The sequence below is a fragment of the Myotis daubentonii genome, chromosome X, assembly GCF_963259705.1.
Source record: "Myotis daubentonii chromosome X, mMyoDau2.1, whole genome shotgun sequence".
NCBI classification, from domain to species: Eukaryota; Metazoa; Chordata; class Mammalia; order Chiroptera; family Vespertilionidae; genus Myotis; species Myotis daubentonii.
In genome coordinates this window covers 41,302,626-41,325,847 of record NC_081861.1, presented here as the reverse complement: position 1 = coordinate 41,325,847, position 23,222 = coordinate 41,302,626, and the positions used below count along the sequence as shown (strand labels likewise).

The window sequence follows — 23,222 nt, the reverse complement described above, 5'->3', positions numbered from 1 at the left end:
TTTCCAGGTTAGGAGAGCCTGAGGCAAGTCTCTCCTGGAGGGTCTTTCCAAAAGCCCAGGGCAGAGTTTACTGTGAAACTCACTCAACCCTCTTTGAAGCACCAAATGGTAGAATTTGTTTTTTAAGATGAACATGTTAAATTCTCCAGATTGATTCTTTTCCTATTCTAATATTCAGTAAGCCTTCTTTTTGAAACGTTTATTGTTTCATTACATAATGCATGTGTGTTGTAGAAGAGTTAGAAAACTGGAAAAGAATAACCATCAGAATCTCATCACTTGTGGGAAGAGACTGGACAAAAATCGTGCACCTATGGATGAGGACAGTGGGTGGGGAGTGAGGGCGGAGGGTGGGGCGGGAACTGGGAGGAGGGGAGTTATGGGGGGGGAAAAAAAAAGAGGAACAAATGTAATAATCTGAACAATAAAGATTTAATTAAAAAAAAAAAGAATCTCATCACTCAGGGAACTCAATATTCTAACATATGTATACATGTCTGTCTCCTCTGTGTGTAGGAAAAAATGGATTGAATAAGTATATTATATAAACTTTAAAATACTTTTTTTTCACTTACCAATATCTTCTGAATATTTCTTCACACCAATGACTGCCAAACTTCCACTATGGGTGTACAGTAGGTAATCATCCTTTACTGTTTGATATTTTGATAATTTCTAATTTTGTGGGATTATAAACCTGAGCTGTCTAGTACAGTAACTACTAGCCACATTTAAATTTAAATTAACTTAAAAAATAAAAATTCACTCCTAAATTGTACTTGCCACCGTTCAAGTGCTCAGTTGCCACATGCATGTGGCTAGTGGCCACTACATAGGATGACAGACAGAGAACATTCCCATCATTATAGAAAGTTCCTTTGGACAGCACTGGTATAGACATGAATTGAATGAACATCTTTGAGCAGGCATTGTCAAACTTGTTAGATTGTCCCTTTCAAATAAACTTCTAGCATTGGAATTGCTTGTGCAGACATTAGGCACTTTTTTAGTGTTAAAAATTCCTCTAAACACACTCTTAAATTGCTCTGCAGAAAGTTGTTGCTATTTACTCTTTTCACCAACAGAATATATGTGTTCATTTCCCCTCTCCCATGCCAACACTGGTTATCAATATTTTTTAACCTGTGAAATCTGATAGGAGATAAGTGGTACATCACAGTTCTAATTTGCATTTCTTTGAGAACTCTTGAAGTTGAACAGTTTTTTGTATGTTGATTAGCCATTTGTGTTTCTCATTTTGAGGGTTTGAATCTTCTTGCAGACTTATTTCCTTGTTTGTCATTCTTGCAAAAAACGGTCTCCACCCCCCAAGATTCTGTTTGGTTTGGGGTGGGACCAGGCATCTGTGTTTTTAAAAACTGGTGAGTCTGATGTGCACAGAAATGGTGTTGTGGCCCATTGCCCACTCAAGGCAGGAATGTCCCTTATGTGCATCCCTGACAGAATTATTGTTTGGCTTCTCCTTAAATACTCTTGCCTTTTAGAGGGTTATGTTAGAAAAGGTTCTTGAGCTGAAACTTACTCTGAAGTTCCATCATGGGCTAGGCCTAGCTCTGCTGTTTGCAGCTATGCAGAATATGTTTGCTTCCTCTTTTACTTGACAACCCTTTAAATATTTGGAGGCAGCCACCATGTCATATTTATTTATTTATTTATTTTTTAAACCTCACCCTGAGGATATTTTTTTCCGTTGATTTTTTTTTTTTTTTAGAGAGAGTGGGAGGGAGGGAGAGAGGGGGAGAGAGAGAGACACATCAAATGGCTGTCCCATTTGGGGCCAACCGGGGCCTGGGGCCTTCCGGGGCCGGGGATTGAACCTGCAACCGAGGTACATGCCCTTGGCTGAGACATGAACCCAAGACCCAACGCTCTAACCACTGAGAAAAATTGGCCAAGGCCTTCATGTCATTTGTAAATTCACTCTTTAAAAAGAGCCTTCATTTATTTCCTTTATTCTGCACATTACTTGGTTTCAGGATTCTTCATGATCCTGGTCAGCCTGTTTGGGTTCTTTTCCAAGGTCTCAGTTTCCAACTTAAAATGTGGGAGAAAGAGCACAGGCCCAAGAGTCAGACCTGGGCTTGAATCTGACCTATCACCTGCTTGCATTGTGAACTGAAGCAAATAACCAGATCTCATTTTCCTCATCTGTGAAATGGGGATATATAGTACAAACCCATGGAGTTCTTGTGAGGATTAATGTATGGAAAGTGTCTGATGTATAAGTAAAGCATAAAGGTTAAAAAAAGAGAGATCTGGAGGGGGAGAAATGTATTCTGGAAGGGGGGAAGGGGACAATATTTCCCACGCATTCTAGATATGAGTCATGAAGTCAGAAACTGTGTATCCATCTCTGTTCCCAGTGCCTCACTCCCCTCCACCCCCTGCCTGGAATGCAGTAGGTACTCAGTGGAAAATGTACTGGCCAAAATATGTAAGATGGACCGGATGTTGGGTGTCTGGAGGCCAGGTAACTAGTTAAAATATGTAGTTCCAGAGACAGATATAACAAAGGCCTTAACTGAGGTAGTGAGAATGGAGATAAGGGGAAAAGCATAAGAGGTATTTCAGTGATAAAATCAACAGGATTTGGTAACTCTTGAAGGGGGAGTAAGAGGGAGGAGGAAGAAGTGGGAGGAAGAGAGAGGTAAGGGAGGAGGTGGAGTCAAGATGACTTTGAGGTTTCTCAGCTTTGGTGAACTGGAGGAAAAGCATGTTTGGTGCTAGGGGAAGGGAAAAGAAAGTGAGCCACCTCAACTTGAGAGTGTTGTCAGCACAAAGCCAGGTTTCATCTCAGCAAGGTGGTGGAGAGAACATTCCAGGCTGAGCAGTGTAGCGATGTGTTTGGCCAAAGACCAAGGTTCATGAGGGCAGAGAAGTGTTCCAAGTGGGATCAGGAAGGGGAGGAAGAGCCAGGGCTGAGGACAGAGATGAGACTGCTAGATTAGCTGAGTGAAGAGGTTTGCACCAAAACGGGTGGTTAGGGAAATGGAAGGCGGCAGGGTGTGGAGGCCAGCCCCATATTTCCAGTTAGATCAGTGATGGTAAATTAGGTCACACTTCTGGGGCAGCTCCACTAACAGGGTTTGAGCAATGTTGATGAGGGGCTGACTAGTCTCTTCCCCCAGGTACCTGAAAAAGCTGAATAGGATGTTTCCTGAGCTCAAGGGACTCACAGGCTAAGAAGGGAGATTAGATGCATGCAAAGAACAGAGAAGATAGAAGCACAGCAGGAGGCTAGTGGTTCTGCCTTCTACTTTGTTACAACATCTCTGCCACTGCCCCTCAAGGTCTTTTATTGTGATCCTTAATGTTTTTCGGTCTTTTCTGTGTTCAGTAGGCCTTTGCTAAGGAATAGTGTTAATCTCTATGGCATTTCCCACATTTATTTAACTACAGTGGCCTTTTTAAAAATGGGAATGGGCCCTAACTGCTTTGGCTAAGTAGATAGAGCATCTGCCCTTAGACTGAAAGGTACCAAGTTCTACTCTGGTCAAGGGCATGTACCTTGGTTGGGGGTTCAATCCCACAGTAGGGGGTGTGCAGGAGGCAGGTGATGTTTCTCTCTCATCAATGTTTCTAACTCTAGCCCTCTCCCTTCCTCTTTATAAAATCAATAAAATATACTTTTTAAAAGGGGAATGGGCCCAGCCAGTGTGACTTGGTGATTGAGCATCGACCTATGAACCAGGAGGTCACAGTTGGATTCTGGTCTGGGCACATGCTGGGGTTGAGGACTCAATCCCCTGTAGGGGGCATGCAGGAGGCAGCTGACCAATGATTCTCTTTCATCACTGATGTTTCTATCTCTCCCTTTCCCTTCATCTCTGAAATAAATTAAAACATATATTTTAAAAAAGAATAAAAAATGAGAATGGTGGAAGTAAATGGTAGGTCTAACATTCTGAGAAATTCACATATAGTGTACGCGTGTAAGTCACCTTGGCATTTCTTTACTTGACCTCCGTGGACTGTACAAAGTGCTTATTTACTACCTTCCCAAATCCCCAGGAGTTTGTTGGAATTAAGAGGATTCATTTGTTCACGTACCTGTTTTTGCTATCTTCTGAGGTATAGTATTGTCAGTAAGGCATATTGAAAAATTTTTAGTTAAAAACAAACAAACAAAACAAAACCAGAAGGAAAGGCCAGAAACCACAGGAGGGAAAAGTAGCTAGAGCAGGTTCTTTTTTTCTGTAAATGCTAACAGTAATTTTATGATACATATTTCTTTGGGATTTATCTCTTGTTTTCCTTTAGCATTTGTCGGGAGTGCAGAGGGAGGGGCTCCTGGGTAACATTGGCCTCCAGTTTGTATCAACCTAGAGCCAGATGCCTTGTTTCTTGCAGATCCCCACCCAGGAGACTCCCAGAGAAGTAAGCTGGGCAAAGGGACAGTCTTATTTGGCTGGAATTTGCCTGGAAGCTTGTGCTTGTCAGAGCAGAGTGGTTCGGAGTGGGCTCTGGAAGTACACAGCCCAGGTTCAAATTCAGCTTATGTACTTACTGGCTTGTGACCTGGGGCCAGTTATATTCCTGTACCTTGGTAACTCTCTTGTGGGAGTCGTTGCATGTGAAGCACTTGGAACAGGGCTTGACACATGGAAAGCACTGAATGACTGTTGGCTCTCATTATTATTCCCAGGCTTAGTTGGGGGCAAGAGAAGTATTTTGTGTGTTATAAGCCAACAGACAAAAATAAGCTGGCAGAAGGGAAACAGGTATCCTTGCTTTTAAATTTTATTTCCTTGCTCCAAATCATGCCCAAAAGGGTGAGCTACATGGCCGAGCCAGGAATCATACTTTTCCTGGAAAAAGAAGCTGGCAGACCCCTCCATCTCCGTTATGTTCTTGGTAATAACCATTTCCTGTCAGACTCGGTCATATTGAAGAACTCAGGGGATGTGACTAGGGCTCTGAGTCTTGGGCAGTTCTTGCATTTAGACTAGTCTGATGTGGGAAGGCTGCTTCTCTAGTAGGGGGAAACACTCAGTCCTGTGCCCAGGGAGAAGGTCCTCCAGTCTGGGGAACTTGTGTGTGGCCACTGGCAGAAGCAGTCACCTTTATGACAGTCTATTCAGTGTGGTTTAAGCAAAGGGTGGCTAAAAGAGAGTTAGGCTCTGTATGGGAAAATGGAACTTCAATGCTCTTTCCTTTCCCTCTCAAAACTTTATTAACTTCTCTTTCACTCATTCATCTTTACTTTCAAAAATCAAGTGAATATTGAAGTTCAAATGCCTTTTTAAAGCTCTATTTTGGAAATATGTATTTTTAGTGGAAACATTTTAAAGCTTAAAGGTCTCCTAAGAAATCAGTGTACTTTTATATTTGGCTATTCTGTTTTTGTGGTAGCAGGATAAGTTCTCTTAGGAATAGTGTGGACACGTTTCCAGCATAGTCAGTAAACGCAGAAAGTACGCCGGCTGTTCCAGTGACATGTAGTTTACCTATTGTCTCTGTGTACAACCTCACACGATCATGCCTAAATTTGCTAATAATGATTTCCTGCAATTCTTCTCCACCTTATTTTTATTACCCATTGAGTTTATTGCTCACAGGAAGCTGTATTTTTGTCTTTCCTGACAGCTTATGTCAGATTGTATATGTTTCAAGCTGCTGTGTAATGTTTGAAGATATTCTGGTACTTGAGCTTTCCCATCATGTTGCTTTCCCTAATGACTGAAACATTTTACTGGGTGAGATTTAACTAAGAAGTCAAGTGTTCTTGCAAGTCCCTGGAACAGAGCATCTTTATTTGAAGGGTTTCAGTGAAATGTGTCAGGAGACTGGGGAAATGTTTTTTTTTTCTTTAAATATGTTTTTATTGATTTTTTGAGAGAGAGCAAAGGAGAGGGAGAGATAGAAACATCACTGAGAGAGAAGCATCATCGATCAGCTGCCTCCTGCATGCCCTGCCACTGGGGATGGAGCCTGAAACCTAGGTATTTGTCCTGACCAGGAATCGAACCAGTGACCTCCTGGTTCATGGGCCTATGCTCAACTACTGAGCCACATCAGCAAGCGGAAATGTTTTTAAGATGATGACAAGAGCTTGTATTTTTATAGCCCCCAACGTAGGAAGAGTTAAAAATGCTGTTATGTTTGTGGTCTTGCATGTTCTTACAGGTCACAATTATTAAAAACATACCACATTATTGTCACCTCTCTTCTCTAAGTGGGGAAACAGAGGCATGGTTTCAAGTGAGGCAGCCTGTAGGTCATCCATATTTACTAAGTGCCAGAACAGGTAATGTACTCCAGGTGTCTTGGTTCCTTTGGAGTAATTAGGTAAAGTAGTACTAACTCCTGGACCAGATTCCACAGTAAGTCAGGTGGAGGAAGCTTTTTTTATGTGGCTTTTGTGATTATCTCTTTCTATTGGGAAATAGTGTTTATTTCTGAACAAGCTTAGGTCGTCTTTTAGTGGGAAAGTAGGAGGTGAGGCAAAAAAAAAAAAAAAAAAGGAGGGGTGGGGTTGTTAGTGAGAAATGTGGGTATGATCAGTATAGATTTTTCCTTGCCAAAATAAGCCTAAGGATTTTGAGAACTGTTTGCAATTGGCGTTCTTCCTTTCTTTGCTATTTGAATAACTGTATGGAAAAAAGGCTACAGACACTGGCCCTGCAGAGGTCCCTGGGATCATTTTCATGGAATTGTTTTTATGATTTTTTTCAAGTGGGTTAGTGCTGTCCAAAAATAACAACATATATATTTCTCTCCATGCCTTTTATGTTAGTTTAGTTTTCCCATTTGAGAAACTGCCAGCTTTATGCCTTACAGGACCTGTTGTCAGTGTTCGTGGTGGAAGGGGAAAAGTGCTGTTGGCATAACCAATTTATTTTCATAGGTTACCAAGTTCCTGATGCTTTGCGGCATTAAATGGTTTCCCAGAGACCTGCAGGAGGGAATACCACCTTCCAAGGTGCCTAATTTACCACCAAGAAATAACAAGTTCACTGGGGCTATTGCAAAAATTGAACAAAATCGTTATTTAAAAGCTCACAGGGGCCAATAGGGCGCCTTCTGCCCAGCAAAGTGTTTACATCATGCTCTATTGCTTGTGGGGCAAAGAATGCTCTCTGCTAACCTGCCCCCCCCCCCCCAAGGGATAATTGCTTCTTCACTACTAGTGACCAACATGACTGCTTTCAGAGGAACTTGGCCTCTGTCTGCCCCTTTCAAACAAAATGGTATGGCAGAATTCTCACCGGAAGAGCCAGAGGAGAACTCCATAAGATGCTTGCTTCAGTTTTATAATTGAAGCCTAGCTCCGTCTCCCTGCCTTCTTCCCTCCTATCTCTGCACATAGCGGGAGCTAGTCTGATGTCCAGAGCTGGCTCAGCATTGCACCAGGTCCAGAGACCAGCCTGGGACTATGCAGAGGACATCAGAGGGCTCTCACATTCAGAGCCCAGCCGCTGGGCCTCAAGTCCTATAGGCCGCTGGTTCTGCTCTGTCTTTAAAAATCCATTTCCAGTCTCACTGGGTTTTATCTTCTTTGTCCCCTTGTGTCACCATCCCAGTCACTGTGTCCTTATCTTGAGCCCCTACCCTGTATCTAACCCTGTGCTTTGGTTTTCCAGCCAGTTGCCCAGTTCTTCTAGGAGTGTGGTCTGTTCTTGTTGCTGGTCTTGAAGAGAGCTGTCCTGTCCTATAACCTTATAATTGCTTGAGGTCAGCGTGGTGGGATGGTGGACTGAAGAGGTATCTGCTTAGAGAACTCAGAGGAGGCAAAGGGTCCGAGCTGATGAGTTCTAGCCAGTGGCACTGCTGAGGGTTGGAGTAGGTCAGTGGTCGGCAAACTGCGGCTCGGAAGCCACATGCGGCTCTTTGGCCCCTTGAGTGTGGCTCTTCCACAAAATACCACGTGCGGGCGCACACGTACAGTGCGATTGAAACTTCGTGGTCCATGCGCAGAAGTCGGTATTTTGTGGAAGAGCCACACTCAAGGGGCCAAAGAGCCGCATATGGCTTGCGAGCCGCAGTTTGCCGACCACTGGACTAGGTGCATGGCCCATTAGTATCCTGTGACTGCTGTAACAAATTGCCACAAACTTAGTGTTTCAAAACAACCCAACTTTATTATCTCACAGTGCTGGAGATCAGAAGTCCGAAGTGGGTTTCACTGGGCTAACACCAAGATGTCCGCAGGCCTCACTCCCTCCACAAGCTCTGGGGAGAATCTGTTCCCTTGCCTTTTCCAGCTTCCAGAGGCTGCCTGCACTCCCTGGCTCATAGTCCCTTCCTCTACCTTCAAGCCAGCAGTGGCTGGTCCAGTCCTCTTCACATCGCATCATACTGACACTGCCGCTGCCATCACATCTCCTTCTCTGGTTCTGACTCTTCTGCCTCTCCCTCACTTGGAAGGACCCTTATGATTACATTGGTCCCATCTGGATAATCCTGGATAATCTCCCCATCTCAAACTTCTTAACTCAGTTATATCTGCCAAGCTCCCTTTGCCATGTAATATAACATAGTCACAGGTTCCAGGGATTAAGATGTGGTTATCTTTGGGAAACCATTATTCTGCCTACTCCGCAGGCATTGCTGTAGGTTGAGGAATGGTGGAATCCTGGGATCAGGTGGGTTCCAAATGTGAATACTGACATGGTGGCAGAGGGATGGGGATCCAATAGACTGGCAAACTTAGCCAGGTGCAGAAGCCTTCACAGAATAACAAGGGTGAATAATCACTTTTGAGAATTTTGGCTGAAAGAAAGCAATATAGGTTTGCAATCTGCAGTTTCAATTTTGATGTTTTTTTTTTAATTCTTCATAATTAAAAATTTTTATCCCACACAAAACTCCCTCAGTCTGGAGTTCTTGTAAGTGGGCACTGCTTTCAGACTTGAGGTGTTTCAGGATACAAGCTGGCCAGACACTTAGCAGGCACTTAGCCAGGTTAGGCTTATGGAATTTTCCAGCCTCAGTTAAAGAACAGAGTAAAGAGGGGTGTGTGTGTGTGTGTGTGTGTGTGTGTGTGTGTGTGTTTAAAAGAAAGGGATGGTTTCACATCACAGAATAATTCTTTGGCTGATAAGCCCTAAGACAACGCTCATATGTCCCATGTGAGAGGCACTTCAACCATCCTGAGGGTCAAGTTAGACTATACTTGGCCCTCTTGCATTCCCAAGGTAACTGCAGGACCCTTTCTCAGAAATGGGTTTCTAAAACACATGATTAGAGAAGCAGAGAGGACTGGAAAATCTCATATTCCTTCCGGCTTCATGATTTCAACTGAGATAGAAATTGAAACTTCCTCTCTTCGCCAAACCCAGTCACTGCCATTTTAGAGACAGGCACCACAAAAGCTTCCTGGCTGATTGCATTAGCACCAGCCCTCCTTATGCTGGTTAGTAAAATATCCATGATGAGCTGATGGCAGAGAGCCTTATTGCCTCGAAGAAGTACTCTATCAGACGTGGATTGCATTTTCTATTTTTACATCAATTCTAATTGGCCATGGCTATATTTCTCAGAGGCCTAGCCTAGCTTTTCTTTCCTTTTTTTTTTTTTTTAGACCCTTGGATAACTGACTTGGCTGTGATAGACTGAAAATTGTTATGTAAAAAGTTAGGAAACCCCCAGATTTTATTTCAAAATATGTATAAAATATACATTAACCGCTCACTTTCGCCTGTTCCATTATCCCTTTTTTTCTACCTCAATAGGAAAACAGTTTCAATTCTCTTTATAAGTCAAAAAATTCAGATGTTTTCACTATAATTATCTTAAATTTTTTTCTAATGTATTTATATACTACTAATCTCTACTATTTCCAAAACATGAAAGGGTATTTATTAACTGTAGTTCTATTTAAATCTTCTTTAGAAATTGGTGTTCATTTTCTTCAAATTAAGGCTCTTTCCCTTCAACCTGGTTATTATATTTTATTTCATATTCTTTTACTGATTTACTGCTTTTCTGTTGGAGATTTTTGCTTTTTAATTTTTGAGAGAGAGAGAGAGAGAGAGAGAGAGAGAGAGAGAGAGAGAAACATGGATTTGTTGTTCTATTTTTGCATTCATTGGTTGATGTGCCCTGACCAGGGATTGAACCAGCAACCTTGATGGATAGGGATGATGCTCTAACCAACTGAGCTACCTGGTCAGGGCAAAGGGATTTTTGCTTTGTTACTGGCTCTCATCTGACCTTCATGGCTTATGGGGGCGGGGGCTATAATCAATGCATTCAATCAGTGAGCTTTGTGACAGATTTGATGACTTAGAACTTGAACATCTGGGGCTGTGGTGTATACTAGAAAGAACTAGAAATAGAAAGCAAGTGTGTTGTTAGAGAGGGAGCTAAAGGGAGAGAAAGGCATGCTGAGCTGTGGGAGAGAGCCTTAGCTGAAGAAAAAGAAAGATACTCTTCGGTTCATGCTCAAATCCCAAGGGAAATGCTTTTAGAACTGTTGCTTGAATTGAAAAGAAGCAGAGAATCTATTTCCACTGATTTCTTTTTAATGGATTAAAGCCACTTAGGGTAAGATTGCAGAGGGGGTCGGGGAAGGGAAGGCAAGACAAGGACTTAATTTGAGGAAACTAAAAGATAAAAAATGTTAAGATGGAAGGAAGAGGTCCCCCCCCCATTGTAATAGATCAAAAGACCAGAGATTAAAATATTAACAATATTTAATGAGGGTAGCAGTATATTTTTAGATTCAGACAGGAAGAAATCAACCCTTTAGAAATTGTACTAGGTAAATGGAACTGTTAGATAGGACAAGGGTCTCAAGGTCTGGGCATTTCTAAATGGTTTTTCTTGCTAAATGTTAAAATATAGCATAGCATAATATTTTTGTAGATGCAGTTGTGAACTGATGAGCTGACAGGAATACAAAGGGATGAAAGTAGCCAATTGCAAAGAAGAAATCAACATGTAATTGACCAAATAGCATATATAAGCAATGGCTAAGCTTTCCTTCAGGGAGGCAGAGCTTTAGGTAAGAATTCTTGTCTCTTTTCCTTGCTGCAAGTAAAATAACACTGCCTTGCAACAACCGCCTCTTGTTTTGAAGAGTGTCCCAAGCAGTGAGTGTCCCAAGTTGCACACTGTAAACTTGCATAATTCAAGACCCTAAGACAATGAGTTAAGGAACATGGTGAATACTTGTATGCATTTCCCCACTGATTATGATAGTAGGAACCCAATTTAGATGGACAGAGACTTGTGACCACCAGAAACCTGTAAAGGCCAGATTTCTTTTGAGGATTCTAGGGTGGGGGGACTCATGTGCCAGGTTGGCCTACCCTCACTTTCTTTATCCTCAGGTAGAAGGGGGATACAGCTCACAACTGTTACCAGACCCATATTTCTCAAGGCAGCAAACCCTGCTAGACAGGAAAGGGAGCACTGAAGGATGTCCCTCTGAGCCCTTGCGATTTCCTGTGAGAGTAGCCCTCACTGGGACTGGCTTCCTCTTACTATATCCTCTCCCTACCAAGTTGCTTTTTTCCCCTTTCCACCTTCTGTCCCCTACTGTTATCCCCTCATTCTGATTTTCCTCAACTGATGCTCCTACTGTTCACCTCTCTGCACTGTCACTCACCTTCCAAGATAATCTGTAAAACTGGCGCCCTGGTCCAACTCCACTGCCATAAGCTCTCCCATAGCCAGCCCCTTTGCTTTCCCTTCCGCCATGCTCATTCCATTGTGGATACATTTCCATTCCCCCCTTCTCATCTTTTTCTCACCTTTTCCTTCTCTTTCTCCTCAGTGTTTGCTCAAAAAGTGTTCTCTATGGGACAGGACTATTTACTGTGTTTATTTTTCTTTAGCCAAAGATGGAAAATTCCAGAGGCCTGACCAAGTGATGGCTGGTTGCCTTTTCTGGAAATTCAATGACCTGGATGGTAAGGGAATGTTGTGGAGCTACACATCTGGCAAGGTTATTCCCTAAAATGTCCTGGCTTTGGATTTAGTTCCAACTAAAAGAAGTGGAGGTTCTGTTCTGTGAAATTATGGCGTAAGAATGAAGAGTTTAAGAAATGATATAATTACAACTACAGAGCCCAGTTTATGTCACTTTTTTTTTCCTGGTCGATTTAATTGGGGAAAAGAAGGGCCTTTGGCTTAGTAGAGCTTTCAAAAGTAAAACCTTCCAAGTGAGAGACAGATGAAGTTCCAGTGGCCCAACTGAATGGAGGATTTTGCTTTGTTTGGGTAATTTTTTGCCGGAAGTCATGCCCAGGTCAGAGCAACCAAGTACATTTCAGAGTTGGTCTGTCTTCTGCAGGGGGGAGGGGGTGGGGAGGTGTGTGTGTGTGTGTGTTGGGTGGGGGGGCAGGAGCATCTTCCCAGTTGACACCAGGTAGAATTGAGTAGGTCTGTTTCACTGCTATCCCCCCCCCCACCTTCCCTAGAGAAATAATTTAGGCAGGATTTTGTTCTCATATCCCCAGGGTTGTTTTCTTGTTTGCTTTTTGCGCAGGCGTGTGGGCGTGTGGGCGTGTGTGCGTGCGTGGGTGTGTTTGGTGTTTTTTGTTTGTTTTGTTTTGGCTATTTGTTTTTGACAAATCAGGGTGGACCATTTTAACAGGAAGCAAAAATGTTATTGTCTTTCTAGCTAATAACTGACCATCATTCTGTTGCCTCTCAAGAGAAGATGAGGGAAAATACCCACATTCCCAAACCCATGAAGATACCAATTCCATCAGCACTGGCTCTACATTACCATGAATGAGCACCCAGATTTCTTAGCAGCCCTTCCTGTCCATCAGGAAGGCCCTTTCCACCTTTGAATCCTCTTCCATCACATTCCTACCTGTATTCTAGCTATGTCATGGCTGTGGATAAAAAGGAGCCACATGCTAAACCTGACAAGCTCAGGGAAGGCCTGTGCAGCGGCCTTACAAACTCAGAGACCTAAGTAACCACATAGGATGGTCTGAAAGTAAACCTTTCAAGCTAAAAGCAGGTCATGGTGGGTAGTCATGTCCTAGGCTAAAATCTTCTCTGACCGAAGTCAATCTTTATGTTAACCCAGTCTGTCTATTGTATTTTGCATCTAAGATAACATACCTTTGGAATGTCAAGGTAACTTCCCTTTTTCGACCCCAACAACCACACCAGAGCAGAGACCACCACAAATCCCCTCATTGTTGTAGTTATCAAGTGTTAATTGTTGACTGTTAATTATCCTGTACCATCTATGTAAAAGATGTATATGCCTATCATTTTTATCCAATCCCAGAGGTCCCTCTCCTTTTTGCTTAGCTAATCTATCACCAGTGAATTTCATGTAACTCTTTTGATTGTAATCTATAATAATAAAAGTGTAATATGGTAATTAGACCTGACGACCAAACGACCTTCCGGATGTCCTTCTGGACAACCTTCCAGACGAAGCTGGGGCTGTGAGGGCCAAGGCAAGCTGCCATGTTTGCGAGGGCTGAGCCCCTTGCACGAATTTTGTGAATTGGGCCTCTAGTGTATAAAATAAGGTGCAAAACTGCCATTCTCAGTTGAGATTCTGTCTCCCAGTAATTGTTGACAGTTTGGTTCAAGTAAACTCACAAAAATTCTCCACAGGTTTGAATGTTTCTTACATTGATACTGCCCATTGCTGCTGCCCAAACGTACTGTACATTTTCTTACTTCCATGCCTTTGCATATGCTGACCCCTCTTCCTAGAATGCCCTTCCAAACCCTTCCCTGCTAAAGGGAATCCTGTGCCTCCTGAAGGGCTTAGGTGAAACCTCTCCCCCTCCCCCACTTCCCCCCAATTTGGAGCACATTGCTCCTGCAGGATTATAGCCTCTTTCCAGTTTGTATTGGTTTCCTGTGGCTGCTGTAACAAATGGTCACAAACTGGGTGGCTTAAAATAACACATTTATTCCCTTCTAGAAATCAGAAATCGGTATCACTGGGCCACACTTCCTCTGGAGAGTTTAGGGAAGGATCCATTTTTGCGTCTCCCAGCTCCCTTAGCTGCCAGCATTCCTTGGCTTGTAGCTGCAAATCATCTTCTCTTCAGTTGTGTGAAATCTCCCTCTATCTTATATAGAGACGTTTGTGATTGCATTTAGGACTCACCCAGATCATCCAGGATGATGTCCTTATTTGAAGACCCTTGACTCAGTCACCTGTGTAAAGACCCTTTATGGGAATGTTAGCAGGTTCCAGGGACTTCAATGGGTGTATGTCTTGGAGGGTGGGGTGGGGAGAGGGACGGCCAGAGAGCATTTTTCAGCCTGCATGTCTTTGGGATGCGTTTTTCATCCTATTATACTAGTTCTTCAAGTTTTAGAGAGGATTGATTTCATTCTGCCTCATAACTAAGGATCTGGCAGGAGAGTGGAAGGAGCTAATGCTTAATCCCAGGGCCAGAAGGACCCAGTGATTCCCGTGACTATCTCTGTTACCTTGTACAAGCTGTTTAACTTTGTGGAACCTCCTTTTGCTCATTTGTGCAGTGGAAATGGTATTGACCTAAATGAACTTTATAGAGTTATTTATAATAGTTGAACAAGTAAAAGCCAACAACAAACATATACTCAAACTTAGACAGCCTAAATGTACAAAAGTGAGGGACTGGGCAAATATACATCCAAACACCAGAAAATCATGCAATCATTAAAATGCCATCTATAGCCCTTGCCAGTGTGGCGCAATTGGTTGGAGTATTGTCCTATACACCAAAAAGCTGGCAGGTTTGATTCCCAGTCAGGGCACATACCCAGGTTGTGGGTTTGATCCCTGGTTGGGGCATATGCGAATGTTTCGCTCTTACATTGAGGTTTCTCTCTCTCCCTCTTCCCATCATCTCTCTCTAAAAATCAATAAAAAATCTTTAAAAATAAAATTAAAAAGCCATCTATATTATTGACGAGAAAATTTAGGTTATGACACAGCATGCGAGGTATGATCATATTTTGCTTATGATCAAATAATGCATATGTGATATATGTGAATTTAGTTACTTAATCACACTGTGCCTCAGTTTCCTCATCTGTAAAATGGAGATAATGATAGTACTGATCTCACAGGGTTGCTGTAAGGATTGAGTAAAATAATACAGAAAGGCACTTAAAATAATGCCTAGAACACGAGGAAGCACTGAATAAATATTAGCTATTTTTATTGTTACAGTCAAAGAAAACATTCTCAAAAAGTTTGCCTATGTCTACACTGTATGTGTGTGTGTATAATATTAACACATATTTCTGGGTAGTGAGACTATGAGTAATTTTTATTCTTGCTTTATATTTTCTGTTTTTAAAATGTTTATTGGGGTGGGGGTGGAGGTTAGGTGAAGGGGGCCTAACATCTGGTAATGTAAGATGATTTGACTTTGGGTGGTAGGCATACTGCAATACACATATCATAGAAACCTACACCAGAAACCTATATGGTCATATTAGCCAATGTCACCCCAATAAATGTGATAAAAATGTTTACTCATTTAGTTTACATTGAACATGTGCTTTTTAAATTCTTTATTGTTGAAAGTATTACAGATGGCCGAAACCGGTTTGGCTCAGTGGATAGAGTGTCGGTCTGTGGACTGAAAGGTCCCAGGTTCGATTCCGGTCAAGGGCATGTACCTGGGTTGCGGGCACATCCCCAGTAGGAGATGTGCAGGAGGCAGGTGATCGATGTTTCTCTCTCATCGATGTTTCTAACTCTCTATCTCTCTCCCTTCCTCTCTGTAAAAAATCAATAAAATATATTTTTTAAAAAAGAAAGTATTACAGATGTCCACCTTTCCCCCCATTGTCCTCTCCCAGCCGCCCCTGTCCTCCAGCTCAGGCCTTTATCCCCCTATTTTCTGTGTCCATTGGTTATGCTTACATGCATGTGGGCGGGGGAGTGTAAAAAGTCAAACAATGACCATGTATTTTTATAAAGCAAAAATGAACATTTCAGGTAAGTTTTATACTTTTCAGTTTGCTATATTTCTATGACATACAGTATCAATGTGGTAATTAGCATGGTGCTATTATAATTAAGATAATTTCTCCTATAATCCTGCAGGTCCTTGACCATCAGTTTGTACATCTCCCATTATCTTTCTGTTGAACCAATAAAATTAAGATGTTCTAGCAATTTGATTTGTTCCCATTTGCTTTTCATTCCTATCTGCTTAAATATTCCCCAAATTTTGATCACTATGCATTCTTTATAAATTGAAGTTTCAGAGAGTACATGTATATGTATATACACTCACACACATGCTGTATATGCCTGTATGTCTCCATATAGCTATGTAATTAATATTTCATATTATCTTTATAATTGTTGAGAAGCAGAAATGCCTACCCAGAATTTCCTGAAATGTGAAGTTGCTCTCATCTTTCTCACATGTGAAATGTGTCTTACGTTGTTGCTACTATAGTCATCCTCTGCTGACGTTAACAATATTAATCACTAGAGGAGCTTAAATTTCAAGTGTAAAGCTAATTAATAGATGATATACACTGATATGGTAAGGATTTCTGGTTGCAATAGTCCTGATTTTGAACATGCTGTATCTTTTTTTTTTTTTTTTAAATATATTTTATTGATTTTTCACAGAGAGGAAGGGAGAGAGATAGAGAGTCAGAAACATCGATGAGAGAGGAACATCGATCAGCTGCCTCCTGCACATCTCCTACCGGGGATGTGCCCGCAACCCAGGTACATGCCCTTGACCGGAATCGAACCTGGGACCCTTCAGTCCGCAGGCCGACGCTCTATCCACTGAGCCAAACCGGTTTCGGCTTTTTTTTTAATTTAAAAATAATCTTGAGATTTCTGTGGATTTAAGAACAAATGCATGGGAAAATTACTGATGAATTGGCTTTGAAATGAAAGGTCTTGCCGCTGACATTTAAGATAATTAGATTCTGGTGCACTTCTTGGTAAGCTGGATCTCTTTTTCTGTCTCTACTGTGCCTTTTTTTCCCATCAGCATGCCCATCTTTGAGTTTGTTTTTTGTTGTTTCTATTCATCTGTCTTCTCTCCACTACATTCTCACTCTTTTTTTTTTCCAATCCCCACTCTGATCATAATATAAATCATATATAAAAATGGATTTGTTGTATTAAATTGAGTTTTCTTCTTGATAGCTTAAGTAGGGGGAGGGAGGCATGAAGAAGCAGAGCACAGGAGATTTTTAAGGCAGTGAAAATACTCTGTATGAGACTCTAATGGTGATACATGTCCTTATATATTTGTCCGAACCCATCGAATGTACACCACCAAGAGTGAATTGTAATTTGAACTATGGACTTGGGTTCATTGATTGTAACAAATATACCACCAGTCTGATGGGAGATGCTGATAATGTGAGAGGCTGTGCTTCTTTGTGGGTAGGAGGTACCTGGGAACTGAACTCTAATTTCTGCTCAGTTTTGCTGTGAACTGTTAAAAAAATAAAGCCTATTTTTAAAAAGTAAGAAGCATGAAATATTTTGTTTTCCTTTTTGTAAAAAACAAAACTTAAATGTAGTTCTTTTGTACTTATGTGAAACCTTAATTTTTCTGCCTGTCGATGGTTCTAATTACCCCCCCCCCCCCCCGCGAAAGATTGGAAAGGATGCATTTCCAGTTCTCTTGCCAACTTGTTTGGCATAATTATGAAGACTAGCAAATGTGTATTGAGCACTTTGAAGACTTTGATGAAAAGTGCTAGGTAAAAGCAAAGCAATTTTATTGTTAGAATGGGGGGAGTGAGTCAGAAATTTTAAGGTGGACACCTCACTGTTTGACTCTGGCTCACTGTTTGACTCTGGAAGCAATGCAAAGCACAGTGAACAGGTACTTGCTAATCAAACTCAGGCTTTGGTACAGCTGTGCTTGCTCAGTGACACCCATGTACAAATTTAGCATACATTAGGGGAATCTGATTTTTGAATAAACTTGATTGGAATCCTTTGGCAAAGCAAAGAATCCTTTATAATGCAAATAGACACCCACTAATTTATATCTTTTGTAAGATGGGAGTTAATGCTTTAGGTTTTTTTCAACTCCTGTGCCATTTAAAATCCAATTGCTGTGGGGGCGGGGAGAGGAGAATCCCTGGGGAAGTTGCATTAACTCCTTCAAATCTGAGGAAGCCATTTAGTCAATGATTGTTTCTGGGAACTAAATAATACCCTTGTCACCTGAAAGATTTAAAATAGCCTTTCTAAGTGGCTCCACAGTCTCTGAAAGAACATGACTCATTCCTTTGTAATCTGAAAGAAATCCAAGTGTCAAAAGACACTGGGAAATGGCCTTAACTTAATACTTCTAAACACAAATATAAGAGGTTTGAAATATTAGGAAACCATTATGATATGGGTTGAAAGTTGATGGGTGGAGTGAGTATAGTAGGATGTGGCTGAAAGGGCAAGGATGAATTGGCAACCTTTCTATAGTAATCCTTGGGGAAAATCTTGCTGGCAGATTTAAGGGTCTTAAACTCTGGCTGTACTCTGTGTACCACAGGTTGTCTTATTCTTTGCTCAGGAGCCTCCCACTCTGCATTTCTGACTGTCCCATGCTTACACAGGGCCCCATAATGTTTGTTCTGCCAACTCTACTTCGGGTTAGTGATCCCCTCAAGCAGCTTTTGGATCCATCTTCTGCACATGACCAGTGAGAGGAAATTAAGTGTATTAGAATGCCTTCCATTAGCGCTGGGAGATAGATTGCATTCCTGTACCTCTTAAAACTCATGTTCTTGACAATATAAAATAGGGCTGTGGAGGATGAGGTTCTCCAAGTTTGGGTCAGCTTTTGCCTTTCATTGACCTCAGTGGATGCCACTTAAGGGAAAAATATGATCAGGGCTCACCCTATGGAATCATTGCTTAATATTGTAGATGACTCATTGGAACTAGTGTGTTAGAAAATCACTTCCAGATGTGTAGCAGCAACTTTTCCAAATAAACTCTGGAAAACCGGGTTAGTTTCTTTTTATGATCTTAGTGCCAGAATCGAATCTTCTTGTATATGATTAGCCAACAAATATTTGGAGTTCTCATCCTTGTTCACTTACTTTTAAATTGGTACCCACATAAGTGTGTGGGGCTGCCTTCAGCCTGCTTCCTTATCCCATATCAACTTCTGCCCTCTCCACATCTCCCATCTTCTCACAGCGATGAATGGCCTGGTAGCCTTACCTACTACTAGCCCAGGCCTCATTCTTTATCATCATCAGCAAACATATCTTGAGCATTCCTATGTGAAAGCACCTTGCTAGGCACTGTGAAGGATGGCTGAACTTCCTAGTTGGAGAGCAGCAGAAGTAGGGGTAATCCAGCAGAGTGACTGAGAATGTGAGCTCTGCTCTGGTGTCAGCATGTGAGTTGAAATGGCACTTCCTGGTTGTTCAATATTGGGAAAGTCACTTCATTTTTCTAAATCCCAGTTTCTTTGCATATAAAATGGGAGGGAGTGATGGTGATAGTAATACCTACTTCATAAGGTAAGTGAGGCCTAGATGAGATAATCTATGGTAAACACTTGGCATCAGCTCAGTTAGTGTTAGTTATTATTATTCATCTAATTTGCCGCCATGTGTAGTTTGTTTGTGTGGTTGTATTTGTGTGTGAAGGAGACCATGAAGTAGGAGGTTGTTAACTGATGACCTCAAAGAAGCAACTGTAGGGTTTAATTTTTGGGGATTCTCTTTAAATCGATTTCATTCCAGCAGAGAATTCACTGGCTTCTCCTGTTCAACGAATTGGGCCCTGTTAAAAGAGGTAATGTGTTGTCATCTCCTTGGAGGCATCAGATGACAGGTCTTACAGATCACCCAATATTCAAATATTCGAAAGTAGCACAGCCTGAGCCTGGAGCCCTTACCAAAGCCACACCTACTTTAACAAGGTGTTTTTGATAAATAAAATCTTACGTTTTGCATTCTATTGATTTTTTTCACAACCTCTTATCACATTGTATTTGAGCAGTTTTCTATTGAATCAATAAATGTGTATCTATACTAGAATGTGATGAAAACATTTCTAGAACTTGAAAACTGCATCAGAAAAGGAAAAGATCATAACCATTACTGTTCAATAGAAATGTATGTCTCTATTCTTTTCGAAGAGTTAAAAATGGTTAGGAATTTGTGAAACTGATACAGAAACTACTGAAGTAGTTGAAAGTATGCACACCAGAGTTAGACAGCCCTGGTTTGAATCCTGACTGTATTAGTTTTCTGTTTCTGTGGCAAATTGCCACACAGCAGCTTAAAATAACACTTCTCATTTCAGTTTCTCTGGATCAGAAGTATGGGCAGCGCTTAGCTGGAGTCTACTCAGGGTTTCACAGGTGTTGGCAGAACTGTATTCTCATGTGGAGACTCAGGGGCCTTTCCCAAGGTCCTTCAGGTTGGCACAATTCAGTTCCTTGTGGTTGTAGGGCTGACAGGTCCGTTTTCTTGCTGGCTCTGAGCTGGGGATAGTTGTCAACTCCTAGAGGACACCCTTAGGTCCTAGCCATGTGGGGCTTTCATAACTGGTCTGCTTCTTTAAAGCCAACAGGTGAATCTCTCTCTCCAAGAAGGGCTAGTTCCTCTTCTAGGAACACCTGATTAGGCCAGGCTCAGGATAATCTCCCCTTTGATGATCTCAGAGGCAATTTATTAGTAACAATCAGGGGAGTAGTGACATCTCATAATATTCATAGGTCTTACACTGAAGTGGAGGGGATTACACAGGGCCAGTAGACTGGGAACAGGCATTTTGGGATACTGCCTACCACACTGACTATATTGCTTACCTGGGCAAGTTGCCTAACCTCTCTTAGTCTTTGTTTTCTCTTTGATAAAATCTGAGTAATGATAGTATTTTCTACTTTGTAGGATTATTTTGAGAATTAAATGAGATACATATGTAATACATTTAACACAGCACCTGGTGCTTAGCAATAAATGTTTTCAATAAATGTTAGCTTTCAATACATGTTAGACTCATGGTAGAGAAGAGCTCATTTTTCTTTTTCTCTTCTTACCTTTTCTTTCACCGGACCCCACCCCATTAATGAAATGGCTTTGAAGGTACAGCATGTGAGCGGATGGTAAAGGAGTTGAGGTTTTTTCCCTAATTGATTTCCTAAGAATAAAGGTTATTTAAAACACATTTTTAAGCTAGTTGCTTTGGCATGTCTAGAATCTGGTGGTCCGTGAGGTCCGAAAGGTTGACGACCGCTGGTTTAAGAAAACCTTTGGAGTAGTGGTTGCCAACCGGTGGTCTGTGGACCACTGGTGGTCTGTGAGGTCTGAAAGGTTGGCAACAGCTGGTCTAGATGAAGGCCTTCGTACAGATATCTTTCTAATTTGATTCTTTGCTAAATGTATGCATGTGCAGGACACAATTCATGCTCCCTTCTGCCCTGGGGTTTGAGGTATGTTTCCTAGTTAAGGAAAAAGTTTCAGATATTAGTCTACCTATGAAAAAACACTCTCGTAGATCAGTGATGTATACTTGAGAATAACTTTGAAAACAAATGCTTACTTTGTAGAGCAGGAATATCAATTTACAGGACCTTCACTGGGTTTCTCACCTTTAGTCTAAGGATATTCAACAGTTCAGCCTCACAGTAGTTCTGAAATTTAGACTTGTTTTATTCACATAAGCTCCCGAGACAGTCATTGCTGTGGATTTGACTATCCCCTGAGAGTTCCAGGGCCATCCCTAGAAGAAGATGAGTATGTATTGCTTCTTATTGAAATTGATTATACTTCAGAAATAATTGGAAAGTAAATTCCCACGTGATAGTTGTTGAGTAGCCCCATCTTGCTGTTAGGAGTGGAAGGGAGGGAAAGAGGAGAGCAAAATATCAAAGAGTGGAGAAACAAAAAAGGCACTGATTCCAATTTACAAATGGAGGGAATCACTTTTGGAGCATTTGATTCTTAGTATGGTACTGACCTTGGGTGTCACTTTTCACGGCAATGACATAAACATTCCATTTAGTAATAACAAGCCTGCATGTTTATCTTCCCTGTGAGAAGTTGGAAGTTTTGGAAGTTGGTGTGTAATCAAGACCCAGCCAGAGAAGGGGGCTAGCTTTTGAAACCTCTGCCTGGCCAGTCTCATTCCCTGGCCATTTCCGATGCTGCTTTTGGTTGGGGGCCATCTCACATATAAAGCAGAAAGATGGTGGCCACAAAGAAGGCAAAAAAGTCGCTGGAGTCTATCAACTCTGGGCTCCACTTGTTACGAAGGGTGGAAAGTACGTGCTGGGATACAGGCAGAGTCTAAAAATGACCAGACGAGCAAAGTGAAACTGGGCATCCTCACCAACAACTGCCAGTCTTGTGGAGATAGAGTACAACACCATGTTGGCCAAGACTGATGTCCATCGCTACAGTGGCAATAATATTGAATTGGGCACAGCATATGGAAAATACTATAGAGTGTGCACACTGGCTCTCACTGACCCAGCTGATTTCTTATATCATTAGAAGCATGCCAGAACAGACTGGTGAAAATTAATTCACGCAAAAAAAAATTCTTTAATTTAACTGTCCAGAGCTTGTTTTAAAAAAACAAAAAAAGATATGTCTACTGGGTGGGACTGAGGAACCTTAAAAGTCTACAGGATCCCTGCCCCCACTGGGCTCACCTACCACACCCAGCATGAGTTCCCTTTCTGTGACTCTCACTAGCACACGAGTGTCCTACAGCATTAGATGTCTAGGGAGAAGTCAAGTTGAGGGGAGGAGTTATGAGTTGTTACCTCATTGAGAAGACCTCAGTTCTTCCTTTGGCCATAAAGGGAAGTCTAAAAAGAGGCATAAGGATTCTCTTCCACATCTATACTTTAGGTGGTCTGCCTACTCCCTAAAGATTTTACCTGTATCTTCATTTAAAAAATAGAATTGATTAAACATTTTTGTGTAATAGAGGTCACTGTCAAGAGAATGAGAAGGCAGAATGGGAGAAAATATTTGTAAAGCATATATCTGATAAAAGATTAATATCCAGAATATATGAAGAACTACAACTTAACCAAACAACTTCATTGAAAATTGGGCAAAGTACTTGAAGAGACATTTCTCCAAAGAAGATACGCAAATGACCAATAAGACACTCAACATCACTAATCATTAGATAAATGCAAATCAAAACCACAATGAGATGCATTTTCACACCAAGTAGCTGTTATTTAAAAAACTGGTGTGGCTTAGTGGTTGAGCGTCAACCTATGAACCAGGAGGTCACAGTTGGATTCCCGGTCAGGGCATGTGCCCAGGTTGTGGGCTGGATCCCCAGTGTG

General features: G+C 41.6%; 1 protein-coding gene and 1 pseudogene across 3 annotated transcripts in view; both read left to right on the top strand.

Annotated features, from left to right (window-relative positions):
* Positions 1-23,222, top strand: part of DOCK11 (dedicator of cytokinesis 11) — a 191,150-nt gene that overhangs the window by 3,949 nt on the left and 163,979 nt on the right. The window lies entirely within an intron of this gene.
* Positions 21,802-22,438, top strand: LOC132224562 (large ribosomal subunit protein eL30-like; annotated as a pseudogene).